This window comes from Miscanthus floridulus, chromosome 15, assembly GCF_019320115.1.
Source record: "Miscanthus floridulus cultivar M001 chromosome 15, ASM1932011v1, whole genome shotgun sequence".
Taxonomy (NCBI): Eukaryota; Viridiplantae; Streptophyta; class Magnoliopsida; order Poales; family Poaceae; genus Miscanthus; species Miscanthus floridulus.
In genome coordinates, this window is record NC_089594.1 from 26,988,845 (window position 1) to 27,016,837 (window position 27,993).

Below are 27,993 nucleotides of genomic sequence, written 5' to 3' on the forward strand. Positions count from 1 at the left end.
CCTATAAGCAGTGTTCGCTTACACGGCCGTGTAGACCGATTACTCGGCGTGTAATCGCTACTTGGTAGCCGAACGTGCAGTTTATGCCATAAATGGTAGGTTACACGAGATCGCCGTGTAAACGGTAAAAAACGGCCGTGTAATCGGTCTACACGGCCGTGTAGGCAAACACTACTAATATTTTGAAAATAAATTATTTTTAAAATATTACCAATGTTTATGATGTGTAATAAGTACCATTAGATTAGTTGTGGAATATACTTTCATAATAAAATTATTTGAATATACAAATATTAATATTACTTTCTACATACTTAGTCAAACTTAAAAGAGTTTGACTCCTCGATAAGCGAGATGTGCACTTATTTTGGGATGGAGGGAATATTTTATTAGGCACTTAGGCTATTAGGTCTAGCACTTAGGTTCTTAATTCTATATTATTGGATTAACTGTTGTTGTGTAATTTTATATTATCTATGTTATAGGAATATCTACACAGGTTATTACAGTTATTTTTACAAATAAAGTAAAAATGAGTAATCCGTGTAAAACCGTGTACATGCCGTGTACACGGTCTAAACGCTACACGAGACCTCGCCGACTGTCTACCGTTTACCGTTTAGGAAAACATTGCCTACAAGTTTCAAGTTCAGAGTAAATCCTTATATTAAAACAATCGTATCCAAAACTTGGGAGAATTTAAGACTAAAAACTAGGTATTTGAAAGGAATTATGATAGAGCAACTATTCATCATTTCTATAGCAAGATATTATCCTTAGAGTCCATTTTATTTATTCAGCTCTTAAAAACAGAAAACTAGACGCATACTTTTTTATTTTGTTTTCAAAATTTAAGATCACACCTTACTAGTATATGTATATATATATAACTGGCTAGGACAAATTTTTATTTTATTTTAGTTTGTTATGCATCTTTTTATTTCTTTAGCTAATATAAAGCAAACTCAAAACAGTATAACTGAAGGAAAGAAATACTTAGCTAGATACACGAGGTTGCTCCTCCCCTAAGCTAGATGTTGCTGTGGTCGATTGTTGAATGTTGAGTGATCTTTCTTAGAGCGTGTTTGCCAGCGTATGTCCTTCTCGTCCATGGGTGAAGCGAGATGACTTTAGCCGAGTGAACTTTCTCTTGGTCTTATTTATCATCCTGTAGAATACTCCAACAAAAACACCAAAACTCGTGGCATAAATTAGGATAAGGGGTTAACGGTCAGCCATTAGGAGATTAGATGTCCTTGTGTGTTTAGATAAATTTTCTAGCAGGATGTCTATCTAATATATTTTTAGATTTTCTTATATATATAATGCAGAAAGAAAATATGCATATGGTATTTTTAATTTTTATGCCACCACGGTGAATATTCCGGTGAACTTTTACACCATAGAATTATTCACATGGGGCTTAGGATTTTTATAATGCAATAATGAAATTTTTATTCTCTTTTACTAATGCAATGCTAATGCAGAAAAGTAAATATGTTAAAGAGAAATAATTTATGCAATGCGGAAAAATAAATATGGATAACTACCGATATTACCTCACGGTGAGGGTTCAAAATTTTAAGTCCTCCGGACAGGACTCGCCTGGAGGAAAATCCTTCATTCCTTGGGTGCATCATCCGGTCTCAGCGGTGGAGACCCAGATGGCTGCACATCTTGTGATGTTGACACAGGCGACGTCACCTTTTCCTTCCATACCTACTTGGTCTATGGACTTAGCATTGGCAGAGCAGGTTCATCTTTCACAGGCTCTTCAGGTTCTTCATCTTCTCATTCATTCCATAGGGGTTGGTTCTTTTAACGTCGGGACGTTCGCTGTCTCCTCCTAGAGTGGGTCTTCTTTGGCTGTTCATAAGTAGTATAACTATTGAAATAACAGCGTACCTTTTCTCTAGGGAATTGGAAGTGGACTTATCCAGATCCGATGTAGATGATTGCATTGGTGGTGTTGAGGAATGACCTTCCAAGGATGATGGGTGTATCGACTTCTTCTTCTCCCATGTCCAGGACCATGAAATCGGCAGAGTCATAGTGATCTTGTATTTTTACCATAACGTCCCTCGCTATTCCCTCAGGGAATCAGATTGATTGGTCCACCATCTGCAACTGTATTTATGTAGGGAACAAAGGTTTATTACCCAATAAATATTCATACGTTACCTTGGACATTATATTGACGCCCGATCCAATGTCACAAAAGGCCTTGTGGAAGATTCTTTTTTCAATGGTACACTCGATTGTCGGTACGGTAGGATCATCCTTCTTAGCAAGGAATGGTGAAGCGAGAAGGTGGTCATACTCAGATCGGAGTGTGTTGACCATGTTGATTGTTTCTTCTTGTGGCTGACTAGTCTTGTTCTTCCTCCTTCTTCGGTTGTTCTTCTTCTTGGTCACTGTTATCTCTTTGGGTAGGTATGTCTTTTGTGGATGACTAGAAGATTGCAAGATGCGGTTCTTGAAAGAGAACTTCTCCTTTTTATCCTTGATCGTAAAACAGATCTTGGCACTGTTCGCGTAGATTATGTCTTTTGTGGTGCTCAAGAAAATTCGGCCTAGGATGATGTGTGCCCTTTCATCTCCACCTGTTTCCAAAACCACAAAGTCTATGGGAACATATGATTGTCCCACTCGAACAATGGCATCTTTAAGAACTCTCTTGGGGTAGAAGAGTGATTGATCTGCAAGCTGCAAATGCATGTTTGTGTACAACAAAGGATCTCCTAAAATTTTCTCATATATTACCTTAGGCATGATGTTGACACTTGCTCCGAAGTCACAGATAGCTTTCTAGAAGATGTGAGGTCCAATGGCGATAGGGATGATAGGTCTCCTTGGATCACCTTTCTTGTCAGGCAAAGTGTAATCTATCCACCTTCCCATCGATGGCTCCGTGTAGTAGTAAGCTACATTGTGAATATCGACAAGATTTGTAGTTTCTAGATCTTTCAGCTGACCCGGAATCTTACCTTTGTCGGATGGAGGAACAGCAGCCGCAGGCTATGCTATTTGTGATTCTATCATTTTATTAAAGCTATGCTAGTTCTTAATGGCAGAAGCAAAGCTATCCATTCTATTATTTATGTTTTCTAATATTTTATCATTGGTAGCTATCCTCTTAGATAATCCTTTCATAAGTCTAGATTGGCCAGCAATTAATTCTCTAAAGGGTGGCTGATTGAAATTATTATAATTATTACCTTGATAGTTACCTTGGTAGTTTGGCCTCTGTTGTTGGTTCCATCCTTGATTCTATTGAGGACGATAGTAGTTGTTGTTGTTGACAAAGTTCACATCCTCTTGGGTTTTAGGACAGCTATTCCCCGAATGCCCGTGTTTCCACATACTTCACATGTCATGCGGGAATCATGAATGTGCATGACTTCTTGCTTCTCATTACATCGGTCTTCAAGCTTCTTCATCAGTAGGTCCATCTTGGTAGATAGCATGTCCACCTCCTTGAGTTGATGCATACCTCCACCTCTCTTGTGGGTCTAAACACGTTCTTCATTCTAGCCTTGGTTGGAGGCCATCTTCTCCACAAGAGTGGTAGCAGCTGGAAGTGTAAGTGACAAGAATGCACCTCCAGCAGCAGCATCCATGGTTTCATGGGTACTGTTGGTCAACCCGTGGTAGAACATCTGCATGAGTAGCCAATTCTCCATCCCATGATGAGGACATTCTGATATATAGTCTTCAAAGCATTCCCAAGCCTCAGGGACAGATTCATCATGTTACTGCTGAAAACTTGAAATTCTCCCACGCAGAGCATTGGTCTTGCCCGTGGGAGAGAACTTTGCTAGGAAGGCAGTGGAGCAATTATCCCATGTAGTGTTTCTATCTTTGTTGGCATAGAACCACTACTTCGCCTTCCCTAAAAGTGAAAATGGGAAGAGGTGAAGTAGTATGACGTCCTTGGTTACTCCCTTGATGGTGAAAGTGTTGTAGATCTCCATAAAGTGTTGGAGATGTGCACTCGCATCTTCATGTGCCTTTCCACAAAATTGGCTCGCTTGCACCATGTTGATGAGAACTGGCTTGAGCTCGAATCCATTGTCTCCCACATTAACTGTGGGTCTAGTCCGGATGTTGGCAGTGGTTGGAGTAGAGAATTCGCAGAGAGTCCTGTCAGCCATGGCTTCAAATTTTGGTGTTAAGCTTCGCCTTATATGATTGTCTTCCGACTCTAAAGCTAAAACTTTTTTGAGTTTAGCCTTAGTCGTCTTAAGTTGTGCTTCTGGATTGTCAATGTAGATTGTCAAAAAGTCAAAACTAGTCATTGATTACCCTACATAAGATACACAAGTAGACAAAACAAGGGTAAGCCTGTTTGAGTAGAGGTCAATGGTTATTTCGATCACATCAATAATTATAAGTTTATAGATACTTCCTTTGTCTAGCTACCTTCGCCGGCAACGGTGCTAGAAATGCTTTTTGGTATTTATTAACTTGTCACTTGTTTTAATAGCCACCTATAAATTACCTACATCTCCTAACATTACTTTACTAGGTTGTCATCCCTAGTGATGGTGCCAGAGATGTTTGTTGGTGCTTCCTAGCATCACTACTAGAATGATACTAAGTAGTTCTTTATCATCTTATGTGACTAGAAAGAATATATAGATATGAATGAAAAAGGATCTACAAGCGCACAGATAATATACCATTATAGCACTTCACCTGAGAGTATTCTAGGTATCGTTATTTATACTTTTACCACAGAGAAGGTCTAGTATGGACAAGTATTAATAACTTATACTATTGATGGAGAAGTAAACCAAAACCAATATTCTACTCATAACAGGGGTAAGTCGTAGGATAAGATATATAAGTATTGATCAATGATAATGATAAATCACTCAGAGTACTCATTTCTATGGCATTAGCACGGTCAGGTAGAATATTAGAGGAATAATTCCTAAGTCATCCTTAATTACAAGTCCAAGCATACATTGATTAGTGCAATTACACCTAGTAATCATGGCTAAGATCATCTTCACATCTATACATAAGGGATATTACTAGGGAAGAGTAAGAACAGAGCTTATCTTCCTTTGTAATCAGATCCTACATGCTACCTACATCGAGGAGTGGACTACAAAGGACTCAACGGAAGCGTCACGTCCATGATCTACCACATGACCTAGAATATAGGGTGTATTTATAGGTAAACAATGTATAAGCACCATGCTTACACAATGTCGACCACCCACCCATGGTACCTTAGAGTGAGCGCTATACGAACTTATGCATGAACATGATGATAATCCAACTATACTAAGCATATAATCAAAGTAGACGATGAACATTATAATGAAGAACATGAATAAGATGAATACTAATATTGTCATAACAATTGTAGCAAACATATAAAAATGGAGATACAAAAGAGAGAGGGGGTACAAAGATTATACCGAACCATGCCCTTGAAACGATCAGGAATCCAAGCGAAGCTTGCTTGCCTCACTCTAGACTAGCCTAACTAGCTATGCTCTAGAATATGGTGGAGCTCTGAGGATGATTAGGGTTTCTACCTTCTCAAATGACTTGATACCCTCAGGGGGTAGGGGCTGATATATATAGGCCGGAGCGTCCAACTTGAGCCCCTAGATCAAACCGACTTAAGGAACAGCGTAGATGCAGCCTAGGAAGCGGTGGAGAATCGACATTGCAATACAGAGGCTGACAGGTGGACCCAGGGGCCGGGTGGCCTATAGATGGGGCCGGTCGGCCCCACCTAGCAGACTCTGCCTCTCTGCCTCAGCGTGGAGTCCTCTCAAGTTTTCTAGAGTCTTCTGGTGTCCATTTCACTGTGGATAAGCGCAATTAAATCTAACATGTAGGTCCACCTTGACAGTTTTTTGGAGAAACCCTGTAGAAATCATAGATTCAGCAAAACTCGTGGAATTTGTTAGTTTAAACCCCTAGACCTTTGTTGGTGATCTCAATTGTGCCCTTATACATGTTTTATTGATGGTTTATAATGGTTGTTAACTACTGTCAACAAGCTTCCCCAAGCTTAACCTTTTCTAGTCCCTTAGCAAAGCTAAACTGAGCAAAATGGATCAGAAGTCGCGTCAATGCTTTCACTCCTCAAAAGTACACATGCGTTTAAACAAGAATTCTCCTCTCGATTAGAATAAACCGATCTGACTTTCAAACTTACCCATATTACCTTCAACTATGGGGCTCCTTAGCCTTTACTTGGGTCTTGAGTAATTGAAAGACAGAACAATCAAGTCAAGCACTATATCTCAAGTTCTTTGCTCAATCATTATTCTGGGGGTTTTATAGGTTTTCAAAATAAAACTCAGAGCTTCCATTGTATGACACTCTCAAGTCTCTCAATATATGTGGTATTTGTGGATCATCACTAAGGCAATAATAATGTTATGTCTTTCTCTTCCTACAATTAAGGCTTATGTGGAGCTCATAGGAGTGGAAAAAGCATGAAAGAGCATACTTGCAATGCACATATTGTAAAGTTAAACCTTGGATCCAAAGAGAGTTGAGTCATACAATCAAATCAAGATGTGCAAGTGTGTGGATGTATATGGTGGATATATATATGGTGGCTAACCTAATTCTACTATGCTCCTTGAAAACTTATCTCTCTTTTGGAACTTGGAAACAATTTTGCAAGAAAACATGGGCTATCTTATTCATCTCTTTCTCTCTCTTTTTTCAGGCGGGCGTCTGAGTACCCATTGTTTTAGATATCTCGGACACTTGTCCATTTTTTCAACACTTTTCCCTTTTTTTTATGAATAACTTTTTGCATAGCCTCATGCTTCTTTTGGCTGCAACAAAACTTTTGAGAGATAGCAACAAAAACTTTAGAGCATTTATTTGGTGGATATCCTATAGGGCATATTTTTGGTTTTCACTCCCGGTGTAAGAGTAAACCATTTTTGGGTGGATCTAGATAGAATGGCATGTTGTTGCGCCTACCCCTAGTGTAGGAGTAGTGCATATGTGGGTGTTGTGTACGTGATCTTAATTTTAAGAGCATGACAAACCTCTCATATGGGTCAACAAAGCTTGACTGAACTCAATGCAAAACAAGTAGCACAAATGAGTGGAAGTTTTCTTAATCTAAATATCATATATGGCTCTAGTAGGAATTCAAGCTTTGTCATACAAGGAGCTCATCATGTAGATTTTTTATGTTTTTTAAAAGATAAATCTCCAGAACTCTAGTATCACTAGGAATAAGATAAACAATAGCTCAGACCTTCTCATATCATATCCGTCAATTACCTAGACTTAGATCAAGCATATGCTACCCATGAGTTTTAAGTTCAGAGTAAATCCTTATATCAAAATAGTTGTATCCAAAACTTGGGAGAATTCAAGGCTGAAAACTAGGTATTTGAAAGGAATTACAATAGAGCAACTATTCATCATTTCCATAGCAAGAGATTATCCTTAGAGTCCATTTTATTTATTCAGCTCTTAAAAACAGAAAACTAGATGCATACTTTTTTTATTTTGTTCTCAAAATTTAAGATCACACCTTACTAGTATATATATATATATATATATATATATATATATATATATATATATATATATAACTAGCTAGGATAAATTTTTATTGTGTTTTAGTTTGTTATGCATCTTTTTTTATTTCTTTAGCTAATATAAAGCAAACTCAAAAATAGTAAAACTAAAGGAAAGAAATACTTAGCTAGATACACGGGGGATGCTCCTCCCCCAAGCTGGATGTTGCTGTGGTCGATTGTTGAATGTTGAGTGATCTTTCTTAGAGCGTGTTTGCCAGCGTATGTCCTTCTCGTCCATGGGTGAAGCGAGATGACTTTAGCCGAGTGAACTTTCTCTTGGTCTTATTTATCATCCTGTAGAATACTCCAACAAAATCACCAAAACTCGTGGCATAAATTAGGATAAGGGGTTAACGGTCAGCCATTCGGAGATTAGTTATCCTTGTGGGTTTAGATAAATTTTCTAGCAGGATGTCTATCTAATATATTTTTGGATTTTCTTATTTATATAACGCAGAAAGAAAATTTGCATATACGGTATTTTTAATTTTTATGCCACCACGGTGAATATTCCTGCGGACTTTTACACCATAGAATTATTCACATGGGGCTTAGGATTTTTATAATGCAATAATGAAATTTTTATTCTCTTTTACTAATGCAATGCTAATGCAGAAAAGTAAATATGTTAAAGAGACAAATAATTTATGCAATGCGGAAAAATAAATATGGATAACTACCGATATTACCTCACGGTGAGGGTTCAAAATTTTAAGTCCTCCGGACAGGACTCGCCTGGAGGAAAATCCTTCATTCCTTGGGTGCATCATCCGGTCTCAGCGGTGGAGACCCAGATGGCTGCACATCTTGTGATGTTGACACAGGCGACGTCACCTTTTCCTTCCATACCTACTTGGTCTATGGACTTAGCATTGGCAGAGCAGGTTCATCTTTCACAGGCTCTTCAGGTTCTTCATCTTCCCATTCATTCCATAGGGGTTGGTTCTTTTGACGTCGGGACGTTCGGTGTCTCCTCCTAGAGTGGGTCTTCTTGGGTGGTTCATAAGTAGTATAACTATTGAAATAACAACGTACCTTTTCTCCAGGGAATTGGAAGTGGACTTGTCCAGATCCGATGTAGATGATTGTGTTGGTGGTGTTGAGGAACGACCTTCCAAGGATGATGGGTGTATCGTCTTCTTCTTCTCCCATGTCTAGGACCATGAAATCAGCAGAGGCATAGTGATCTTGTATTCTTACCATAACATCCCTCGCTATTCCCTCACGGAATCAGATTGATTGGTCCACCATCTGCAACTGCATTTACGTAGGGAACAAAGGTTTGTTACCCAATAAATATTCATACATTACCCTGGACATTATATTGATGCCCGATCTAATGTCACAAAAGGTGTTGTGGAAGATTCTTTTTTCAATGGTACACTCAATTGTCGGTACGGCAGGATCATCCTTCTTAGCAAGGAATGGTGAAGCGAGGAGGTGATCATACTCAAATCGGAGTGTGTTGACCATGTTGATCGTTTCTTCTTGTGGCTGACTAGTCATGTTCTTCCTCCTTCTTTGGATGTTCTTCTTCTTGGTCACTGCTATCTCTTTGGGTAGGTATGCCTTTTGTGGATGACTAGAAGATTGCAAGATGCGGTTCTTGAAAGAGAACTTCTCCTTTTTATCCTTGATCGTAAAATAGATCTTGCACTATCCGCGTAGATTATGGCTTTTGCGGTGCTCAAGAAAGGTCAGCCCAGGATGATGTGTGCCCTTTCATCTCCACCTGTTTCGAAAACCACAAAGTCTACGGGAACATATGATTGTCCCACTCGAACAATGGCATCTTTAATAACTCTCTTAGGGTAGTAGAGTGATTGATCTGCAAGCTGCAAATGCATGTTTGTGTACAATAAAGGATCTCCTAAAATTTTCTCATATATTACGTTAGGCATGATGTTGACACTTGCTTCAAAGTCACAGACAACTTTCTAGAAGACGTGAGGTCCAATGGTGATAGGGATGATAGGTCTTCCTGGATCACCTTTCTTGTTAGGCAAGGTGTAATCTATCCACCTTCCCATTGATGGCTCCGTGTAGTAGTAAGCTGCATTGTGAATATCGACAAGATTTGTAGTTTCTAGATCTTCCGGCTGACCCAGAATCTTATCTTTGTCGGACGGAGGAACAGCAGCCGCTAGCTGAGCTATTTGTGATTCTATCATTTTAATAAACCTATGTTGGTTCTTAATGGCAGAAGCAAAGCTATCCATTCTATTATTTATGTTTTCTAATATTTTATCATTGGTAGCTACCCTCTTAGATAATCCTTCCATAAATCTAGATTGGCTAGCAATTAATTTTCTAAAGGGTGGCTGATTGAAATTATTATAATTATTACCTTGATAGTTACCTTAGTAGTTTGGCCTCTGTTGCTGGTTCCATCCTTGATTCTATTGAGGACGATAGTAGTTGTTGTTGTTGACAAAGTTCACATCCTCTTAGGTTTCAAGACAGCTATTCCCTGAATGCCCCGTGTTTCCACATACTTCACATGCCATGCAGGAATCATGAATGTGCATGACTTCTTGCTTCTCATTACAACGGTCTTCGAGCTTCTTCATCAGTAGGTCCATCTTAGTAGATAGCATGTCCACCTCCTTGAGTTGATGCATACCTCCACCTCTCTTGTGGGTCTGAACACGTTCTTCATTCCAGCCTTGGTTGGAGGCCATCTTCTCCACAAGAGTGGTAGCAACTGGAAGTGTAAGTGACAAGAATGCACCTCTAGCAGCAGCATCAATGGTTTCATGGGTACTGTTGGTCAACCCGTGGTAGAACGTCTACATGAGTAGCCAATTCTCCATCCCATGATGAGGGCATTCTGATATATAGTCTTGAAAGCATTCCCATGCCTCAGGGACAGATTCATCATGTTGTTGCTGAAAACTTGAAATTCTCCCACGCAGAGCATTAGTCTTCCCCATGGGAGAGAACTTTGCTAGGAAGGCTATGGAGCAATTATCCCATGTAGTGTTTCTGTCTTTGTTGGCATAGAACAACTGCTTCGCCTTCCCAAAAAGTGAAAATGGGAAGAGGCCAAGTAGTATGGCATCCTTGGTTGCTCCGTTGATGGTGAAAGTGTTGTAGATCTCTAGAAAGTGTTGGAGATGTGCACTTGCATCTTCATGTGCCTTTCCACAAAATTGGCTCACTTGCACCATGTTGATGAGAGCCGGCGTGGGCTCGAATCCATTGTCTCCCACATTAACTGTGTGTCTAGTCTGGATGTTGGTAGTGGTTGGAGCAGAGAATTCGTGGAGAGTCCTGTCAGCCATGGCTTCAAATTTTTGTGTTAAGCTTCGCCTTATATGGTTGTCTTCCGACTCTAAAGCTAAAACTTTTTTGAGTTTAGCCTTAGTCCTCTTAAGTAGTGCTTCTGGATTGTTAATGTAGATTGTCGGAAAGTCAAAACCGGTCATAGATTACCCTACATAAGATAGACAAGTAGACAAAAAAAGGTAAGCCTGTTTGAGCAGAGGTCAATGGTTATTTCGATCACATCAATAAGTATAAGTTTATCAATACTTCCTTTGTCTAGCTACCTTCCCCGGAAATGATTCTTGGTATTTATTAACTTGTCACTTGTTTTAATAGCCACCTATAAATTACCTACATCTCCTAACATTACTTTACTAGGTTATCATCCCTAGTGATGGTGCTAGAGATGCTTGTTGGTGCTGCCTAGCATCACTACTAGAATGATACTAAGTAGTTCTTTATCATCTTATGTGACTAGAAAGAATATATAGATATGAATGAAAAAGGATCTGTAAGCGCACAAATAATAAACCATTGTAACACTTCACCCGAGAGTATTCTAGGTATCGTTATTTATATTTTTACCACAGTGAAGGTCTAGCATGGACAAGTATTGATAACTTATACCATTGATGGAGAAGTAAACCATAACCAATATTCTACTCATAGCAGGGGTAAGTCATATGATAAGATATATATAAGTATTGATCAATGATAATGATAAATCACTCAGAGTACTCATTTCTATGGCATTAGCATGGTCAGGTAGAATATTAGAGGAATAATTCTAAAGTCATCCTTAATTACAAGTCCAAGCATACATTGATTAGTGCAATTACACCTAGTAATCATGGCTAAGATCATCTTCACATCTATACATAAGGGATATTACTAGGGAAGAGTAAGAACAGAGCTTATCTTCCTTTGTAATCAGATCCTACATGCTACCTACATCGAGGAGTGGACTACAAAGGACTCAACGGGAGTGTCACTTCCATGATCTACCACATGACCTAGAATATAGGGTGTATTTATAGGTAAACAATGTATAAGCACCATGCTTACACAATGTCGACCACCCACCCATGGTACCTTAGAGTGAGCGCTATACAAACTTATGCATGAACATGATGATAATCCAACTATACTAAGCATATAATCAAAGTAGACGATGAACATTATAACGAAGAACATGAATAAGATGAATACTAATATTGTCATAACAATTGTAGCAAACATATAAAAAATGGAGAAACAAAAGAGAGAGGGGGTACAAAGATTATACCGAACCATGCTCTTGACATGATCAGGAATCCAAGCGAAGCCTGCTTGCCTCCCTCTAGACTAGCCTAACTAGCTATGCCCTAGAATATGGTGGAGCTCTGAGGATGATTAGGGTTTCTATCTTCTCAAATGACTTGATGCCCTTAGAGGGTAGTGTCGATACGGGACCCATGGGGTTTCCCACGGAGAAGAGAGAAGAAGACCTAGTCCAACTAGGATTCCCATGTAATCCTACTAGAACTAGTTACACGTAATCCTACTAGGATCTCTACTTTGTAACCGACTAGGACTCCCGCCTCTCCTGGACTATATAAAGGAGGGCAGGCGTCCCTAGATCGGGAGATATGAGACACACATAAGCGACAGACACAACCACAACATACCTCGCAACCACAACAAATAGCGCAGGGCGCAATATACTATCCACACCAGACTGGACGTAGGGCGCCGTGATTTTCCGGTGTACCGAACTAGTATAAATCGTTGTCTCCCTGCGTTTACTACCGAGTTCCTACAAACGCCGATATCCCTCCGAACAAATCATCGTCCCGGGTACCCCGTGACGGGTTGCCGGTGGTAAAACATCGATAGGTAGGGGCTGGTATATATAGGCCGGAGCGTCCAACTTGAGCCCTTGGATTAAACTGACTTAAGGAATAGATGCAGCCTAGGAAGCGATGGAGAACCGACATTGCAACATGGAGGCTGACAGGTGGACCTAGGGGCCAGACGGCCTATAGATGGCATTGGCCAGCCCCACCTGGTAGACTCTGCCTCGGTGTGGAGTCCTCTCGAGTCTTCTAGAGTCTTATGGTGTCCATTTCGCTGTGGATAAGCGTGATTAAATTTGACATGTAGGTCCACCTTGACTGTTTTCTGGATAAACCCTACAGAAATAACAGATTCACCAAAACTCATGGAATTTGTTAGTTTAAACCCCTAGACCTTTGTTGGTGATCTCAATTGTGCCCTTATACTTATTTTATTGATGGTTTATAATGGTTGTTAACTACCATCAATAGGTACTAGATTGCTAGATTCTAGAGCAGTTAGACTTGTGATCAACTAGTTAGTTGTCCTTGTGGAGTGTAGACAGATTGCTAGATTCTATAGCAGTTAGGCTTGTGATCAACCAGTCAGTTCTCCATATGGAGTGGAGTCTTCACTCAAAGATCAAATATTGTCTTTTCGCTGTTTGTGCCTAAGGTTATATTCTTTGTACTAATACATTATGTAATAAAGTATTGTCTTTTGATATTACCCCTTATTTGTAACCATATGTGCGATTTGATGTCCTGGTCTCACATATGGTGTGTATCTAGTTTTGTCCTTAAAACCGGATGCTACAGTACATCTAGTATCTACTCTTGTATTCTTGTATTCGGCGAGATTGAGATTATAATGTAGCTATGCCTATGAAAGAGTTGATGATTACATCAAGGGGTATTGCTAACTATTTATATCCGAGATCAACTTGCCCTACAAACTAAGGAGCCGTGCCCTAGTCGGAGTCGGCGTAATCTGGAGATATCCTTCCTTGAATAGGGTAGTTGTAGGCCTTCGGGTCTTCTCTGATCCGGAGTCTCTAGTCAGTAAATATGAAAGTCAGGATACCTGGGGGTATGGCATCGACAACAATGTTCGGGCTATATGGGGGTTCGACAAAAGGATTGCTCGTGTATGTTGACCACTGCTCTGATACTCATCTGTGGTAGGAGGGTGCCATCCGCACCTCCCCTTTAGGATCTTTGTAACGGTTGAGTGACACAAAACACCCCAAATGGCAAACCAACACATAACACGAGTATTATGCCACCACAGTTCGTATAATGGGTTTGGTTTAAACCAAAATTTTTAGATTACAACCATAATGAATTAATATTAGCATAAAATTCTAATTAACCCTCTAAGGTCCAGCTCCATAGAATATCAATCATGATCTTATCGGAGTTAACATGCAATTCATCTTAGAATCGCCCTTTGCAAGGTCCGCTAGTCATCGGTAGAGTGAGCATTGGCTCAAGACAACCAAATCGAGATACTTGCAAAACAACTTAACGGCAGCACCGTGAGTACATTGCGTATTCACAGGACTTAATTCCAACATATATATATATATATATATATATATATATATATATATATATATATATATTTGGTGGATCCAAGGTTATTCTCAGGCATTTGTACATTTGCAGAAAAGCAATGGCGTTTATTAAAATGACATGCTCATGAATCAACATTAACATGGTTATTAAACATAGGACAAGTAGTAATAGATAGAAAAATAAATAAATGATCAACACATTATTCTATATCATGTTTTCATTAGTCTAATCTCTACCATGGGTATAGAAAGTAAGAACAACCAAAAAGACTCCATCCCGAGGGACTTCAGGCTTTCAAATAACTCTACAGAGGTGTACAACAGTATCCATATGGAGGAACGGGACTAACCACCATATTCTATGCACAAAGATAAGGGTTGCCTCATGTCTCCAACCTTTCCCTAAGTCGGCCAGAATGTCTGATGAAAGGTTCAATTGGTTCCCAGTTAATGCTACCACCATCTAACCGGCGCCACCTTCTTGCCAGTTTCACGGATAGACCAGTCGCGATTACTTACTCAGCTTGTCACCCCCATATGTGACATGTGGTCTGTACGGGTGGTTACTCGGACTCACATATCTCAATGCACGGTCCTTAGCTGCTCCACGAGCTACGTCACTTGATATCCCACACTCACAGTGACCTACCCCTCGCATGAGCAAGAATTACCAAATTGATCATCAAGTTCATATTTCAAATTGAGGTTAGTCCTTAGTCATGATTAGGGAAGTAGATAAGTTGTAACCCTCATTCATTTTAGTGATTAATTATCCCCGTGTAGCATCCTACACACGAAGCATGAGTTCCCTTCTCATACTCGACTTCTAACGTTGCTAAGCAATTAAGCAATTAAGCGTTCCAAACCCTATTTGCTTATGTCAAGGCTCTAATTGATTAATGACTAGTTCTAAATTAATGAAACAACATTAATTGTTAATCATATTTAGATGAAATGCCAACTCATAATGGGACAAGTAATGAGTATCCAAAATAGTGTTCATAGTAGTGGGGTGCCTATTTGGTTATACATGTTCCTCACGCTACATGATTTCCTAAAAGAAACGGAGATCAAGAGTGAGGATAACCGATAAGGAGATAAAGATTGAGACTTGATTTGGAACTTGGGAAGAGATGTCTAACATGGCTCTACTATTGCACTATTTACTACTAAACTTAGTCTAGTATTGTTGACCTCTTGGGTAAGTTTCCTAAACAATCTCACACCTTCTGTGAACTAAAGGACTCTCTGCTATATGTGGCAGACTCTCTATCAGGTTGGGCTTTGAGGTGACTTGGTTCTGGTTTGACTCTATTAGGGTTGGCGGACTCTCCGTCAGAGGCGATGGACACTCCGTTACCAGGTGTTGACGGTCACTAAATGCCTATTTTGACCATCAACATTGCACAAAAAATGAGAGCAAACAACAATATAAAACAACATAGGTAGTGATTTATGTTTATAATTCACCTATTTCTACTTGTACTTGGAGATCTTTGCTCATGCAGGAAAACTATACAAAAACATCAAAAATCAAGCAACTAGAAGCAAATGGAGCAAGGTGGGCCACTTAGTGGCGCTGCTCGGTGCCCCACCTGCCCTTGCCACGTCACTGATCCATGGGAGAGGTCCTCCAAGGCTTCTCCACCGCTGATCTCAAGTTGGTTCAACATCAAAGGCCCAAAAGGAGCATCACACGGATCACTGACATGTCATGGCAGCACAACCAACAGGACAAACATCTCCAAGCACCGACACCCACTCATGACATGTGGGCCAAGCTTCTAGAAGAAGGAGGGAGGTCCCACCTATCATAGGGGGGCCTGCCGGTGCCACCCCTATGCCACCCGATGCCTCACTCTCTCCACACCGCCATTATATGCCTCCATGCAAAGAAGCACATGCTCAAATGCTCTCTACCCTTGATTATATGACGGTTTGATCCAATGGAGGAGGATGGAGAGCACATGGATCGTTGAGATGGCGATGGAGTAGCCCCTACTCCACCTTAGGCTATAAATAGGACCCTCACCCCTCTCTTGTAACACACACCTACCTACACAAGAGATGTAGCTCTCTCTCTACTCTCTCAAGATGTAGCTCTTCTAGTAGTAGCTAGTATTGGTGGGAGCTCTAGAGCAGTCTTCAGGAGTCTAGTATAGCTTTGTACCTAGTTCATATACTTGTTACTTGTGGATAAATCTTTATTAGGAAAACATGTCAACTAAGTTGTTGAAGTGAGATATGGTAAAGACTAAAGAAATCTTATCTTTCTATGTAAGCTCTTGGAGATTTTTGTTTTGATAAAACTTCAAAATTAATAGCCTCACTTCTCCTCAATGGTGAGATTTCCTACCAAAGCCAAATACCATGTTATAAACCTTCCACATATGCTATTTGTTCTTGCTTTGAGCTTTTTCAAACTTAGTGGCGCCGCCCGGCCCCACAAGGGCACTGCCCGGTGCCCCACCTGCCCTTGCCATGTCACTGATCCATGGGAGAGGTCCTCCAAGGCTTCTCCATCGCTGATCTCAAGTTGGTTCAACATCAAAGGCTCGAAAGGAGCATCACACAGATCACTGACGTGTCATGGCAGCACAACCAACAGGACAAACATATCCAAGCACCCACACCAACTCATGACATGTGGGCCAAGCTTCTAGAAGAAGGTGGGAGGTCCCACCTATCATAGGGGGGCCAGTCGGCGCCACCCCTATGCCGCCCGACGCCCCACTCTCTCCACACCGCCATTGCATGCCTCCATGCAAAGAAGCACATGCTCAAATGCTCTCTACCCTTGATTATATGATGGTTTGATCCAATGGAGGAGGATGGAGAGCACATGGATCGATGATGTGGCGATGGAATAGCCCCTACTCCACCTTAGGCTATAAATAGGACCCTCACCCCTTACTTGTAACACACACCTACCTACACAAGAGATGTAGCTCTCTCTCTACTCTCTCAAGATGTAGCTCTTCTAGTAGTAGCTAGTCTTGGTGGGAGCTCTGGAGCAGTCTTCAGGAGTCTAGTATAGCTTTGTCTCTCTTTTGTAAGTACTTTATTCATTAGTATGTTACTTTCTATGCAAGTATTATTTTACGTCTTATACTTTATGTACTAGTCTTGTTCTCTAGTTATACTTTGGTTATGCTTATATTTCCTATGATAAGTGGGCTCTCAGTAGCATGGGTTGTTCGTCACTAGTTGATGCTCTAGTCTTAACGTGTGGCTAGAGTAGTATCAGATAGTGTAAGCGTGGTGCTTATACTATCGGGTACCTTGCAATGTGGCTAGGCCTCCGGATAGATCGGGGTAGTTGGTAGGTGGTGACAGCCCTGTCCATCCTATGTATTCCCCCACGATAGGTCTAGTTGTTAAATCATAGGGCTCATGGTGCTTTGTGCCCAATCAACCCTCTGGGTGAGTTTGGGGCAGGTACGCCTCAAGTGCTATTGCATCCTACCTTGCACTATCTTGGTTTGTCAGAATAGCCATAGTCACTAGCTAGAGTGATGCTTGAATAGAAGTAACTTAGGATTCTAGTTTTCTTTATTATTCTCCTGCTACTTAGTTACGTTTCCAATTTACCTTTCCATGATTTGATACTTGTGTGTCACCCCACTTTAGTGTGTATTACTTACCCCCATTTTAGTCTAGTCGGTATACTAGTTAGAAGATACATGATGGTTAACTATCACTATCTTTAACCATTGCTTCTCTGTGGTAAAATATAAATAACGATACCTCGAATACTCCCGGGTGAAATGCTATAACGATATTATGTGCGCTTGCGGAATTTTCTACTTGAGCATAAGAAATATCAACATGCATTTCTAGCACCGTTGCCGGGGATTACAAACCTGGTAGCGACGCTAAGAAATGTCAACACCTAGCGGATGCTCCAAAGAACACTCTGGTGGTTTAGGACTTAGGCACTTTTTGGGTTTACATCTTTCATCGGACTGTCCGAACCATGCGATGGACATTCTGGTGAAAACTAGGAGATCTCGGGTTTCTAGTTAACTAGGTTTATATTTCAGCATACCCTCCATGAGAGGTCACATACTCTCCACTGGAAATCAGGTGCTCTCGGGTACTTGGGTTACTATCTTTATAAATTGGCGGACACTCCGTGTGATACCGTGGACTCTCCACTGACTTTCTCCGAAGGAGTACAAGGCTCTATTGGGTGACTTTCTAGAACTGGCGGACACTCCGTCGCATCTGATGGACTCTCCGCTGAATCGTCGACAGAACATATGTTCATAGCTTTTCAAGGGTGATCTTGGGTTTCAAGCCTAGATGGTTGGTGCTGTGATCCATGCATGTGCAAGATATTCCTAGGATATTTTAGGTGGCTCACTAGGCTCAAGAATACTATGTTTTGAGCTAGGTTTACTAAGTGTAACTATGGGTTGGGGTTTTAACCAAAAACATGACAAAAAGGGGATAAACCATGAGATCGAGATGAAATCCTTAGCTCTGAGATTTGAGAGCTCCTGTGGCCAAAAACTTGAAGATTCAATTTCTTTCTATCCATGCCTCTTCATCCAAAGAGAGATTGGCTCCTCATGAGCTTCCGCTTGCAACATTCCAAAAAGGATGAATCAAAGGACAATCGATAAGGTAAATGGGTGATTTAGCTAGATGAAGGTCTCCTAAACTTACTCTACATATGATGGAATCAACACTAGCACGATGTCTCCAATGTTGCACCAAGAACCATAAATTAGGCTTTTGGAGAAAAATCCAAGAAATAAGAGTTACTTTTCTTGAGCTCACCATGAATGACGTTGAAGAAGTGGGGGATGTCCATGAGTTGCTTCTCTTCCTCTTCTTCCTTTCCTTCTCCAATCTTTCCTCCAATCTCTCCCCTCTCTAGTTCTAGGGTTCTTGCTTGCTCTTGAGTGTAGACAGAGGGAGTGTGTTGCAAATGAAGGGATGAGTGAGAGAGTGAGTGGGGAGATGTGGCTTCAGCTGAGGTTTATCTCATTCTTGTGCTGACATGTAGGCCCAAGTCTTTATAAATGGAAAACAGCTCACTTTCCACTTATTCCTTCTATTCTATGACCTGGCGGATGGTCCGGTACATCTAGCGGGTTGTCCGGTAAATCTCTGTCTTTGCTGAATTAGCTAAGTCATCAGATGGCTTGTATTGAAGGCCAAGATATCATAATCTAGGGTACTCCCTGAGGTTGAGTTAGTTTTGATGATGTCAATAGGTCGAGTACTAATCCATGTAAGGGTTCTCCGTTGCTCCGGGTGTGAGCCTGTCCACGTCTATCTGGGGGTGCTTACGGGGTGAATATGGTGGATTCTCAACGATCCATCTTGCTCAGAGCACCAGGGATCTCCATAGGAGCTCGGTAGGTTGCTTCCTCCGATGGTCCAAAATAAGAGACTATATTGTAACGAACTCGGGTCGTTACAGGTCCCCTCTCCTTCTTGTCCTCGGTAGACGCGCTAGAGAGGAAGAAGGGGAGGGCCCTAGGCGCGGCGGCGGCAGTAGCGATGTTAGAGTTGCGGCAGGCGGCGTCTCGGTGGCAGCGGCTGCGTAGGGCTAATCTATTGTTGACTTGGCTTTGCTTATAGCCAAGTTTAGCCAATAAATGCCTAGATGGATGAGACAAAATACAAACGACAAACTACTTGTCACAAGTCAGAGCATGGAGGGATAGCACGTCTCCTGCTATTTGTGGGCCTGCGTGTTTCAGTGGCTCTGGGAGATAAAGACGGCGAGAGAGAAAGTGGGCGGGTCCCACTCATAATAAAATAGTACCTCCGTTCATTTTTATAAGGAGTATGTATTATGAGTCAAACTCTAAAAACTTTGACCAATAATTGGGCGAACAATTTTTAACTATCATAAAATAAAATTCATATGATAAGATTCGGAAGTAGTTGTCCTATTCAATAATTATAAATTTATAAGCATAAAAAGTATAATATAAAGTAAATAAATGGTTAAAATGTAATTTAGGAGACCATGTCATTCTAGCCCACGTCTTATAAAACGGAACAGTGGTAGTAATTATATTTAGATCAAGAGAAGAAACCAGATTATTGTATGTCTTAGTTGTTATATTAATCTATTGTTGACTTGGCTTTGCTTATAGGCCAGTTTATTAAACTTGCTATAAGAATCGCTCATCCTTTTTGTTGAACCACATGACCGAGTTCAGACCTGGCCCTGGGGCGGGGCGGGAGGGACGGCCGTCCTAGGTCCATTCCACCGATGGACCCCCACCCATGCATATACGTATACACTAGTAATAATACATATATGCTACGCCAGCACTAGATCTCGTGATCACGGCGCCAGGAGTCATGCACGCCACTCGCGACCTTCCTCCTTTGGCCTTTCCTGTGCGTGCGGCGGCGTTCTAGTGTTTCACTTTCCAGAATTCCAGAAGAGCAGCATAGCGGCGGCAAATCAAAATCGCAGGGCCCTAATCTCACCTCACCTCTCACGTGGACGTCAGGATGTGATCCCTCATCTCTGATTCGGTGATTCCCTGAACCTAAATCCCCGTTTGGCAATCTGCTTAGCGACAGTTGTAGAAGAGCCGCAGAGGAGAGGATCGAAGGCAGGCGCCAGGCGGCAGCAACCAACAAGCTAGGAATCTGAAACTTATTTACTAATTGTTTCTCGCATGATCTCTACTTTGTAAAATTGTAGTTACTAATTGTTTATCTTAATTTTAAGTACCATGTCATCATGAAAGTATCCTTCTGGCAACGACAAAACAAAGAAGAAAAAAACGAATAGATAATTTGGTAGAATCACATAGAAGGGCTCTTCGTAAATTTCTTTCTTAAGAGTAATACAAGCGCTTTGAGAGATCTAGATGCATTGCCGATAGTTGCTGTGGAGAAAACAGCTAATGCTAATCCAGACGATTAGGACCATATGGAAGACAATGTTCACATTGACATGGATGAACACAATGTGAGTGATCATGAGAACGTACTTAATTCAAGTGAAACAGAACCTACAAATTATTTTATATGAATATTGCTTTTGCATCCAGTTAACTGTTTATTAGTAACATTTCGTATATATATGTATATACTACCAATGGGTAGTACTAGTAGTATTATCATGTTCATATAAAAAAGGTCTAAAATTTTAGCTTCGTTCCCGGTCTAAAAATACTTAGGACCGGCCCTGACTGAGTTCTACTAGCTTCCAAATGTCCCGTCCGAGTTCTACTAGCTTCCAAATGTCCCGTCATACCGTGTTTCACCATTTGTTGCAGAGCTATTGGCTAGACCATGTAGCTGATCCGGAGTCAAGTCAACCGTTTTTTGTTTGTCAACGTTGCACCTCGACCCCTCTTGATATAAAGGCCCCGTTTGTTGGTCTGAAACTTGGCTGAAACTGGCTGAAAAACACTGTTGTGGTTGAATGGTTGTGAGAGAAAAATACTGTTCCGGCTGAAAAAACAAGCCGAATATGGGGTAAGTCGAACGGACATAAATGAGGCTGGATGGGATCATCATCGCCAAGCAGCAAAATTAACCACTCCTGTCTCTGCTATCGTTTCCAGCAGGTATGTGCTAACACTCCTGGATAGTTTCAATTCTTTGTGCACAAGGCAAATCATGTGTGAAGCTTGGGGCCAGTTTGGATGGCAAATTTTTTGGCAAAATGCTACTGCAGAGTTTTCGTTGTTATTTGGCAATTAGTGTCAATCATAGTCTAATTAGGCTTAACAGATTCGTCTTGTGGATTTCGTCTAAACTGTGTAATTAGTTTTATTTTTTATTTATATTTAATGCTTCATGCATGCGTCCAAAGATTCGATGTGACGAAAAATCTTGAAAATTTTGGCATTTTAGGGTGCAACTAAACAGGGCGGCCTTGGTCCAAATGGGAAATAGTTAATCGTACGTGTATGTCATGGAAGTACATGTCAAATTTTGTGCATTTGGTGGTAATTGTTTCAATCTGTTGTCCTGTTCCTCCTCCTAATAATTAAGATGTTTGTTAAACATATACATATTCTTGTTAGGCCCTGTTTGGGTGTTTAGAAATTTTATGCACATGTAAATGCAATACAACTGTAATTTGTTGTGCACAAGTAAACCCTTGGAATGCAAATGATTTTTACACCCCTGGAAAAAGCTGTTTGGGTATATACTGAAATGCTTGTAGCTGTCCTGAAACTACCATCCGAATATCAACAGATAGAGAGCGCGCAAAAGCAACGTTAACATCAACTTCGATCTTGGAATTGAAATTGGATCTCGAAGTTTGGAACTGAAAATTCCAAGAATTAGGTAGCAGAAACACATTCTCTCATCAGCAAACAGACGGAAGAATTGTGAATCGGAGCATTCGAGAAACCAGAAGAGACAAGAGAGTCGACGAGTGAAAGAAAAGAAAAACCAACTCATACTGCTCCATTGCCTGAATCCTCACTCGTCCGTCTGACCTGTCAGTGCCCTGTTGCCGTGCCCGACAAGGTCGGCTCGTGCGTCGCATGGCCTATACTCTAGCCGGAGCCGGTGAAGCCGTTGCTGCCGAGACGGCACCACACGTCGTTCCATCGTCTCTGCCAATGCGTGCGGGCGGGCGGGGGCATGGCTACGCTACGCCGCTCGATTCTCCGCCGCTGGGCTCTGGATCATCGGATTCGAGTTCCGAGCGAGGAGGAACGAGCCCGTGCTGATGCCTTGGAGCTGCGCCGCAGAGGTTAGTAGTGGAGTCGCTACGGTGGGCTTCTGCGCGCGTGGTGGTCGCGGCGAAGCGGCGGTGTTGGTGCGCTCCGGGTGGCAGGAGAGGTTGGCGGCACCTGCGGATCTCGGCGAGAAAGAAGGCGGTTAGGGCCGCAGGGTGGGGACGTGGCAGCGGCAGCGGCGGCCAACGGCGATGGCGTTGGCGGCGGCGTGCGCGAGGACGGAGCTGAGCTGCGGAAGCAGGCGGCGTGCCCGATAGATGCCGTTTTCTTTTCCAGACCTGAGTATGAGTTTACTATTTTACACCGGTTTTGACTCGATCCAAATGTAAAATAAATGTGCTCACTAGCCATCCAAACAGCCAATTTATCAGGCATGTAATTTACAAGTGTTTTCCACTGAATACCGGCCTTCCAAACAAGCCCTTAGTAAATGTTAAGTGAAGGAGTTTTTCCCTCTCAGCAGGGGCGAATCTGGCCTATGTTACCGGGGTCGCTGACCCCGATGACTTCGGTAAAATTAATGGAGAATTACTGTTTATCACAATCAATCAACGACGATAACCCCACTGTATAAATGTGATGACTCCGGTGAACTTCATGGCTGGATTCGCCCCTGCCTCTCACGAAGAAGACCCAACATATATTAAACTCCATTTGCTCGAAACAATAACTAACAACTTTTCAGAGGATCACAGGGTTGGCAGTGGTGGGTATGGAGTTGTTTACAGGGTATGAATGCTCGTTATGTTTCCTCTAGGTTTCAATTAACTTTCAATTATATACAACTGCCAGCAGCTATAAGTTTGCGATCTGTATCCACAAGTGATTTTTGGCAGGGGGTGTATAAAGGCAAAGAGATTGCCGTTAAGAAGCTTCATCAGTTGCAAGGGCTTGATGATAAGGCATTTGATAATGAATTCTGCAACCTTAGCAAGGTCCACCATAAGAATGTGGTAAAGTTAGTTGGCTACTGTTACGAATTCAGAAGAAAATATGTCCAACACAATGGTGAACTAATTTTAGCCACACTAATGGAGCGAATTCTCTGCTTCGAATATATGGAATGTGGAAGCCTTGATAAACATATCACAGGTATGATGCTCGATTAAGCTCCATGCATATTATCCAACTTTTTGCCATACTAAAATGAGTGATTTGTAGCTCTATAGGCTTTCCTTTTCCATTTTTACTTGCAGATGAATCTTGTGACCTTGATTGGCCTACATGTTACCAAATTATTAAAGGAACATGTGAGGGTATAAATCACCTTCACAGTGCATATGAGAAACCCATTTTCCATCTAGACTTAAAACCTGGTAATATTTTGCTGGACAACAATAAGATGGCCAAAATTGCAGACCTTGGTGTGTCCAAACTCGTTGCTTCAACACAGACCCATAAAACAGAGACTGTCAAAGGAACACAGTAAGTTGATGCCTCATGTTAACCTAATTATCTCGTTGTTCCTTTTTTTTTCAAAACATCAATTTTTTAGTTCTGCCTTAGGTTTTGTTTAGATGCTCATGTGTCCACCTTAATTCATGTGTATTAGGATGGATTGGTGTGGAATTTAGTTCAAATTCTACATCAACTCACCCTAACACACATGAATTGAAATGGATACAAACAAGCCCTTAACATATATATAGTTCCATTATTCATATTGAGCTAATCACATCCATACCGATGATATATATGCTATGCAGCGGCTATATGCCACCAGAATATGTAGATAATGGATCTGTTTCAAAGAAGTATGACGTGTTCAGTCTTGGAGTTATAATTATTAAAGTAATGGATGGAAATATGGGTCGCACCCGCTCTGCTGAATGGACGCCGAGCAGTTCACTGAGCATGTAAGAAAAAAGAAATATGAGGAACGATTGTCTCTTTTTCCCATAATTTTCTGTATCATTTGCATTCATTTTAATTGATGTTCCTTAACTTTATGTGCCAATCAGGTATGTGAAAAGTGGAAGAAAAGGCTGCAAGAAATGCCTGATAAGCATCCATCGCCGGAAATAGAAATCCTACGAGTGAAGAAATGTATTGACATCGCCTTAAGATGTGTGATAGCTGACAGGAAAACGAGGCCGTCTATAAAGGATGTTATCGATGAACTGGAACAATTAGAAGCGGAAATTATGAAAATGTCACTACCATCTGATGAGACAAAAGATCTAATTGCCCAGGTACAACCATTCTGATAGAATATAGATGCTTGAGTGATTCAAATCATCTTTTGTTAGCCTACTTTGGAAAAAAAACAAATGTTTTAGATTCATAGGTTCTTTGAGCCAGGATGCCTAATAACTAGGATTTGTGAAAAAAAACATTTCATGAAGTAAAGTGTTCATAAGATCCAAAATACAGACACTTATATGTTAGATTGCATCCGAATTGATTTCATTAAACAATGTACTAGGATTTAGTCAAAATAATGGCACCCATGCGATTTACTTTGACAATTAAGGTTACTTCAACACGCTATGATAAATAAAGGACACACATTCACATAATCACATTAATTAACCCCTTCATCCTTGCAGAGAAGCTCTGACTTCAACTTTCTTGCCATAGACCCGGCCCTGGAGCTGCGCTTCCTATTCGAGCCAAGGAAGGCCATATCATGTTGCCTGCAGCTAACCAACATTACTGATGGATTCATTGTATTTAATATAAAGATCAACAGAACCAAGTACAGGGCATAGCCGAGCAAAGGAATGATGCGGCCGTGCTCCAAGCGTTTACTAGCACAGGAGGAGGCACTTGTGCAGTGCAATGACATGTTTATTGTACTGGGTGCAAATGTTAACAAGGACCTGAAATCCGATGAGATCACGGAAGACTTGTTCAAAGAAGCCATGAAGGGGAAGGTGGTTGATGTGGTGAAATTGCCGATTATTTATGTTCTCATGGACCAGTTTTCATGTTAATAGTTGTTATGAAACAATTCGTGAATGACTCTTACAGGCTTCATATCGAATACAGAGTCCTTAGATAGGGGTGGGCATTCAGTCTGACCACAGAATTCGGTTCGGTCTTTCTGTCTTTTCAAGATCTAGGTTATCAAAAATGAAGATTTAGCATGTGTGCATGATTGGTAATGTTTTTAAACCTTTGTACTACTTTTTTCTATAAATCTAAATAAAAATATTTTTGTTGTATATATACTTTGATGCCAAAATTTGTTAGTGTTCATACATATCATACAGTGGCACGAAAAATAAATCATTGCAACGTTTCCATTCAAGAATGCAGGATTTCATTTCTACATGAATAGCTCGAGTGCAAATGTCACAGGATGCATGGAACATCCATTGAAGCTATGCATCTTGCTCATCAAGAACAACCCAAAACCTTCAGCTCAAAAATGTTCAAGAAAATCACCAAAGAAGGAAAGCAAAGTTTTGGGGCTTGGATCCAAGAGATCAGAAGCTAGGTTTCAAGATATGGTTTAGATATGTTCCAAGGATCCCAAAGACTTCTAAAAATGTGTCAAAGATACAGCCAAACCAGCAGCACGAAAACACCGAAAAATGACCACGACAAAAACAAAAAAAAAGAGAAAATTCATATTTGGGAGAGAAGTGACATACGAATTTGGTCTCTTGATTACTTCACCATGTGCTATTACAAGCCACTCCTAATAGCTCAATCAAGGAGACACTCCTCCCTCTCCCTCTCTTCCTAGCCCTAACCCAAAAGCTCTCAACCTCACGAATCCCAAAGGCATCCAAAGGCTTGGCCTCACAACCAGCCACCTCCCATATATATAGGAACTTGGCTATTTTCTAAGCCGCGCTTACACGAAGCACTTTTTTTTTAGAAAAGAGAATATATTAATATCCCAGCTTCTGCATTGATTAATGCATATGGCTGTTCATTATTACAAACACACGTAAAAAGGTCCAAGGAATCTCAAAAACAAAGTTTTGAGCCATAAAAGCCAACAAAATTTTGAGAAGGAAAAAAACTAGATATCAATTCTATTTCTAAATCTCCAGCCATGTCTTGCAAACACCTCTATCGCGGCTATCTCAATGGTTCTACAACCCATCTTCACTGAATGGCGATCTTCCTCTTTCTGAAGAAGTGACCAGAACCTAATCCAATATGTCGCTTTGAAGATAACCTGCAAATAAGATAGTGCTATGGCCTTGTCAAACACGATATCATTACAGGTTAGCCAAAGCATCCAGCAAATAGCACTTGCCCCTACAAGAATTTTAGATTTTATTTTCCTGTTTAACCCTTCCAACCAACTTGTAAACAAATTGTGTACACTATTTGGAGGATTTAGGTTAAACGAAACTTGAACAATTCTCCACATGAATTTAGCATAATGATAGTCAAAGAGTAAATGTTATATAGACTCTTCTGAAGAACAGAAACAACACTTCGTATCTCCTTGCCACTGTCGCCTGGCTAAATTATCTTTTGTTAAGATTACACCCTTATACAAATACCACATAAAGACTTTAATTTTGAGAGGTAGTTTTAGTTTCCAAATTAAATTGTTATATGGTAAAGCCTGAACGCCTAGCAATGCTCTGTACATGGAATTTACAGAGAACAACCCATTCTGATGCAACCTCCACACAAAGCGATCTCTCTGGTTTGTTAGATAAACATTTGCAACCATGAGCACCATATTGTACCATGCTTGCAGATTAGGCCCCATCAGAGATCTCTTGAAAGCTACATTTAACAGTGTCGTAGACAGTACAGTCCGAACAGATGCACTTTTCTTTCTCACAATGTTGTATAATGCCGGGAAGATCATTTTTAAAGGGCGTGGCGTAATCCACGAATCCTCCCAAAAACGTACCTGGGCCCCGTCACCTAGATCAAACCTGCCCATCGAAAGAAACTCATCTTGACCTTCATGAGGCCAGCCCAAAACTGAGAGTCCCCGGGTATGTATTGAACCTGTGTTAAACTTTTTATGTATTGAACCTGTGTTACACGAAGCACTTAGCCCAAACACCTAACATAGGTACATCTATCCAAATTTTTTCTTCAACGATGCAACGGACCGACGCCTTTCTCAACTCTACTTCAC

The 27,993-nt window shown here is 40.9% G+C and overlaps 2 non-coding genes and 1 pseudogene across 2 annotated transcripts; all 3 read left to right on the top strand.

Annotated features, from left to right (window-relative positions):
• The first annotated feature begins 3,681 nt into the window (after positions 1-3,681).
• LOC136509815 (small nucleolar RNA R71) lies at positions 3,682-3,790 on the top strand. Its single transcript, XR_010772554.1, has one exon. It is a non-coding gene; the product is annotated as a small nucleolar RNA R71 (small nucleolar RNA).
• Positions 3,791-10,394: 6,604 nt separating this feature from the next.
• On the top strand, positions 10,395-10,503 carry LOC136509801 (small nucleolar RNA R71). The gene has a single exon (XR_010772541.1). It is a non-coding gene; the product is annotated as a small nucleolar RNA R71 (small nucleolar RNA).
• Positions 10,504-23,525: 13,022 nt separating this feature from the next.
• On the top strand, positions 23,526-25,864 carry LOC136507252 (cysteine-rich receptor-like protein kinase 44; annotated as a pseudogene).
• The last annotated feature ends 2,129 nt before the right edge of the window (positions 25,865-27,993 follow it).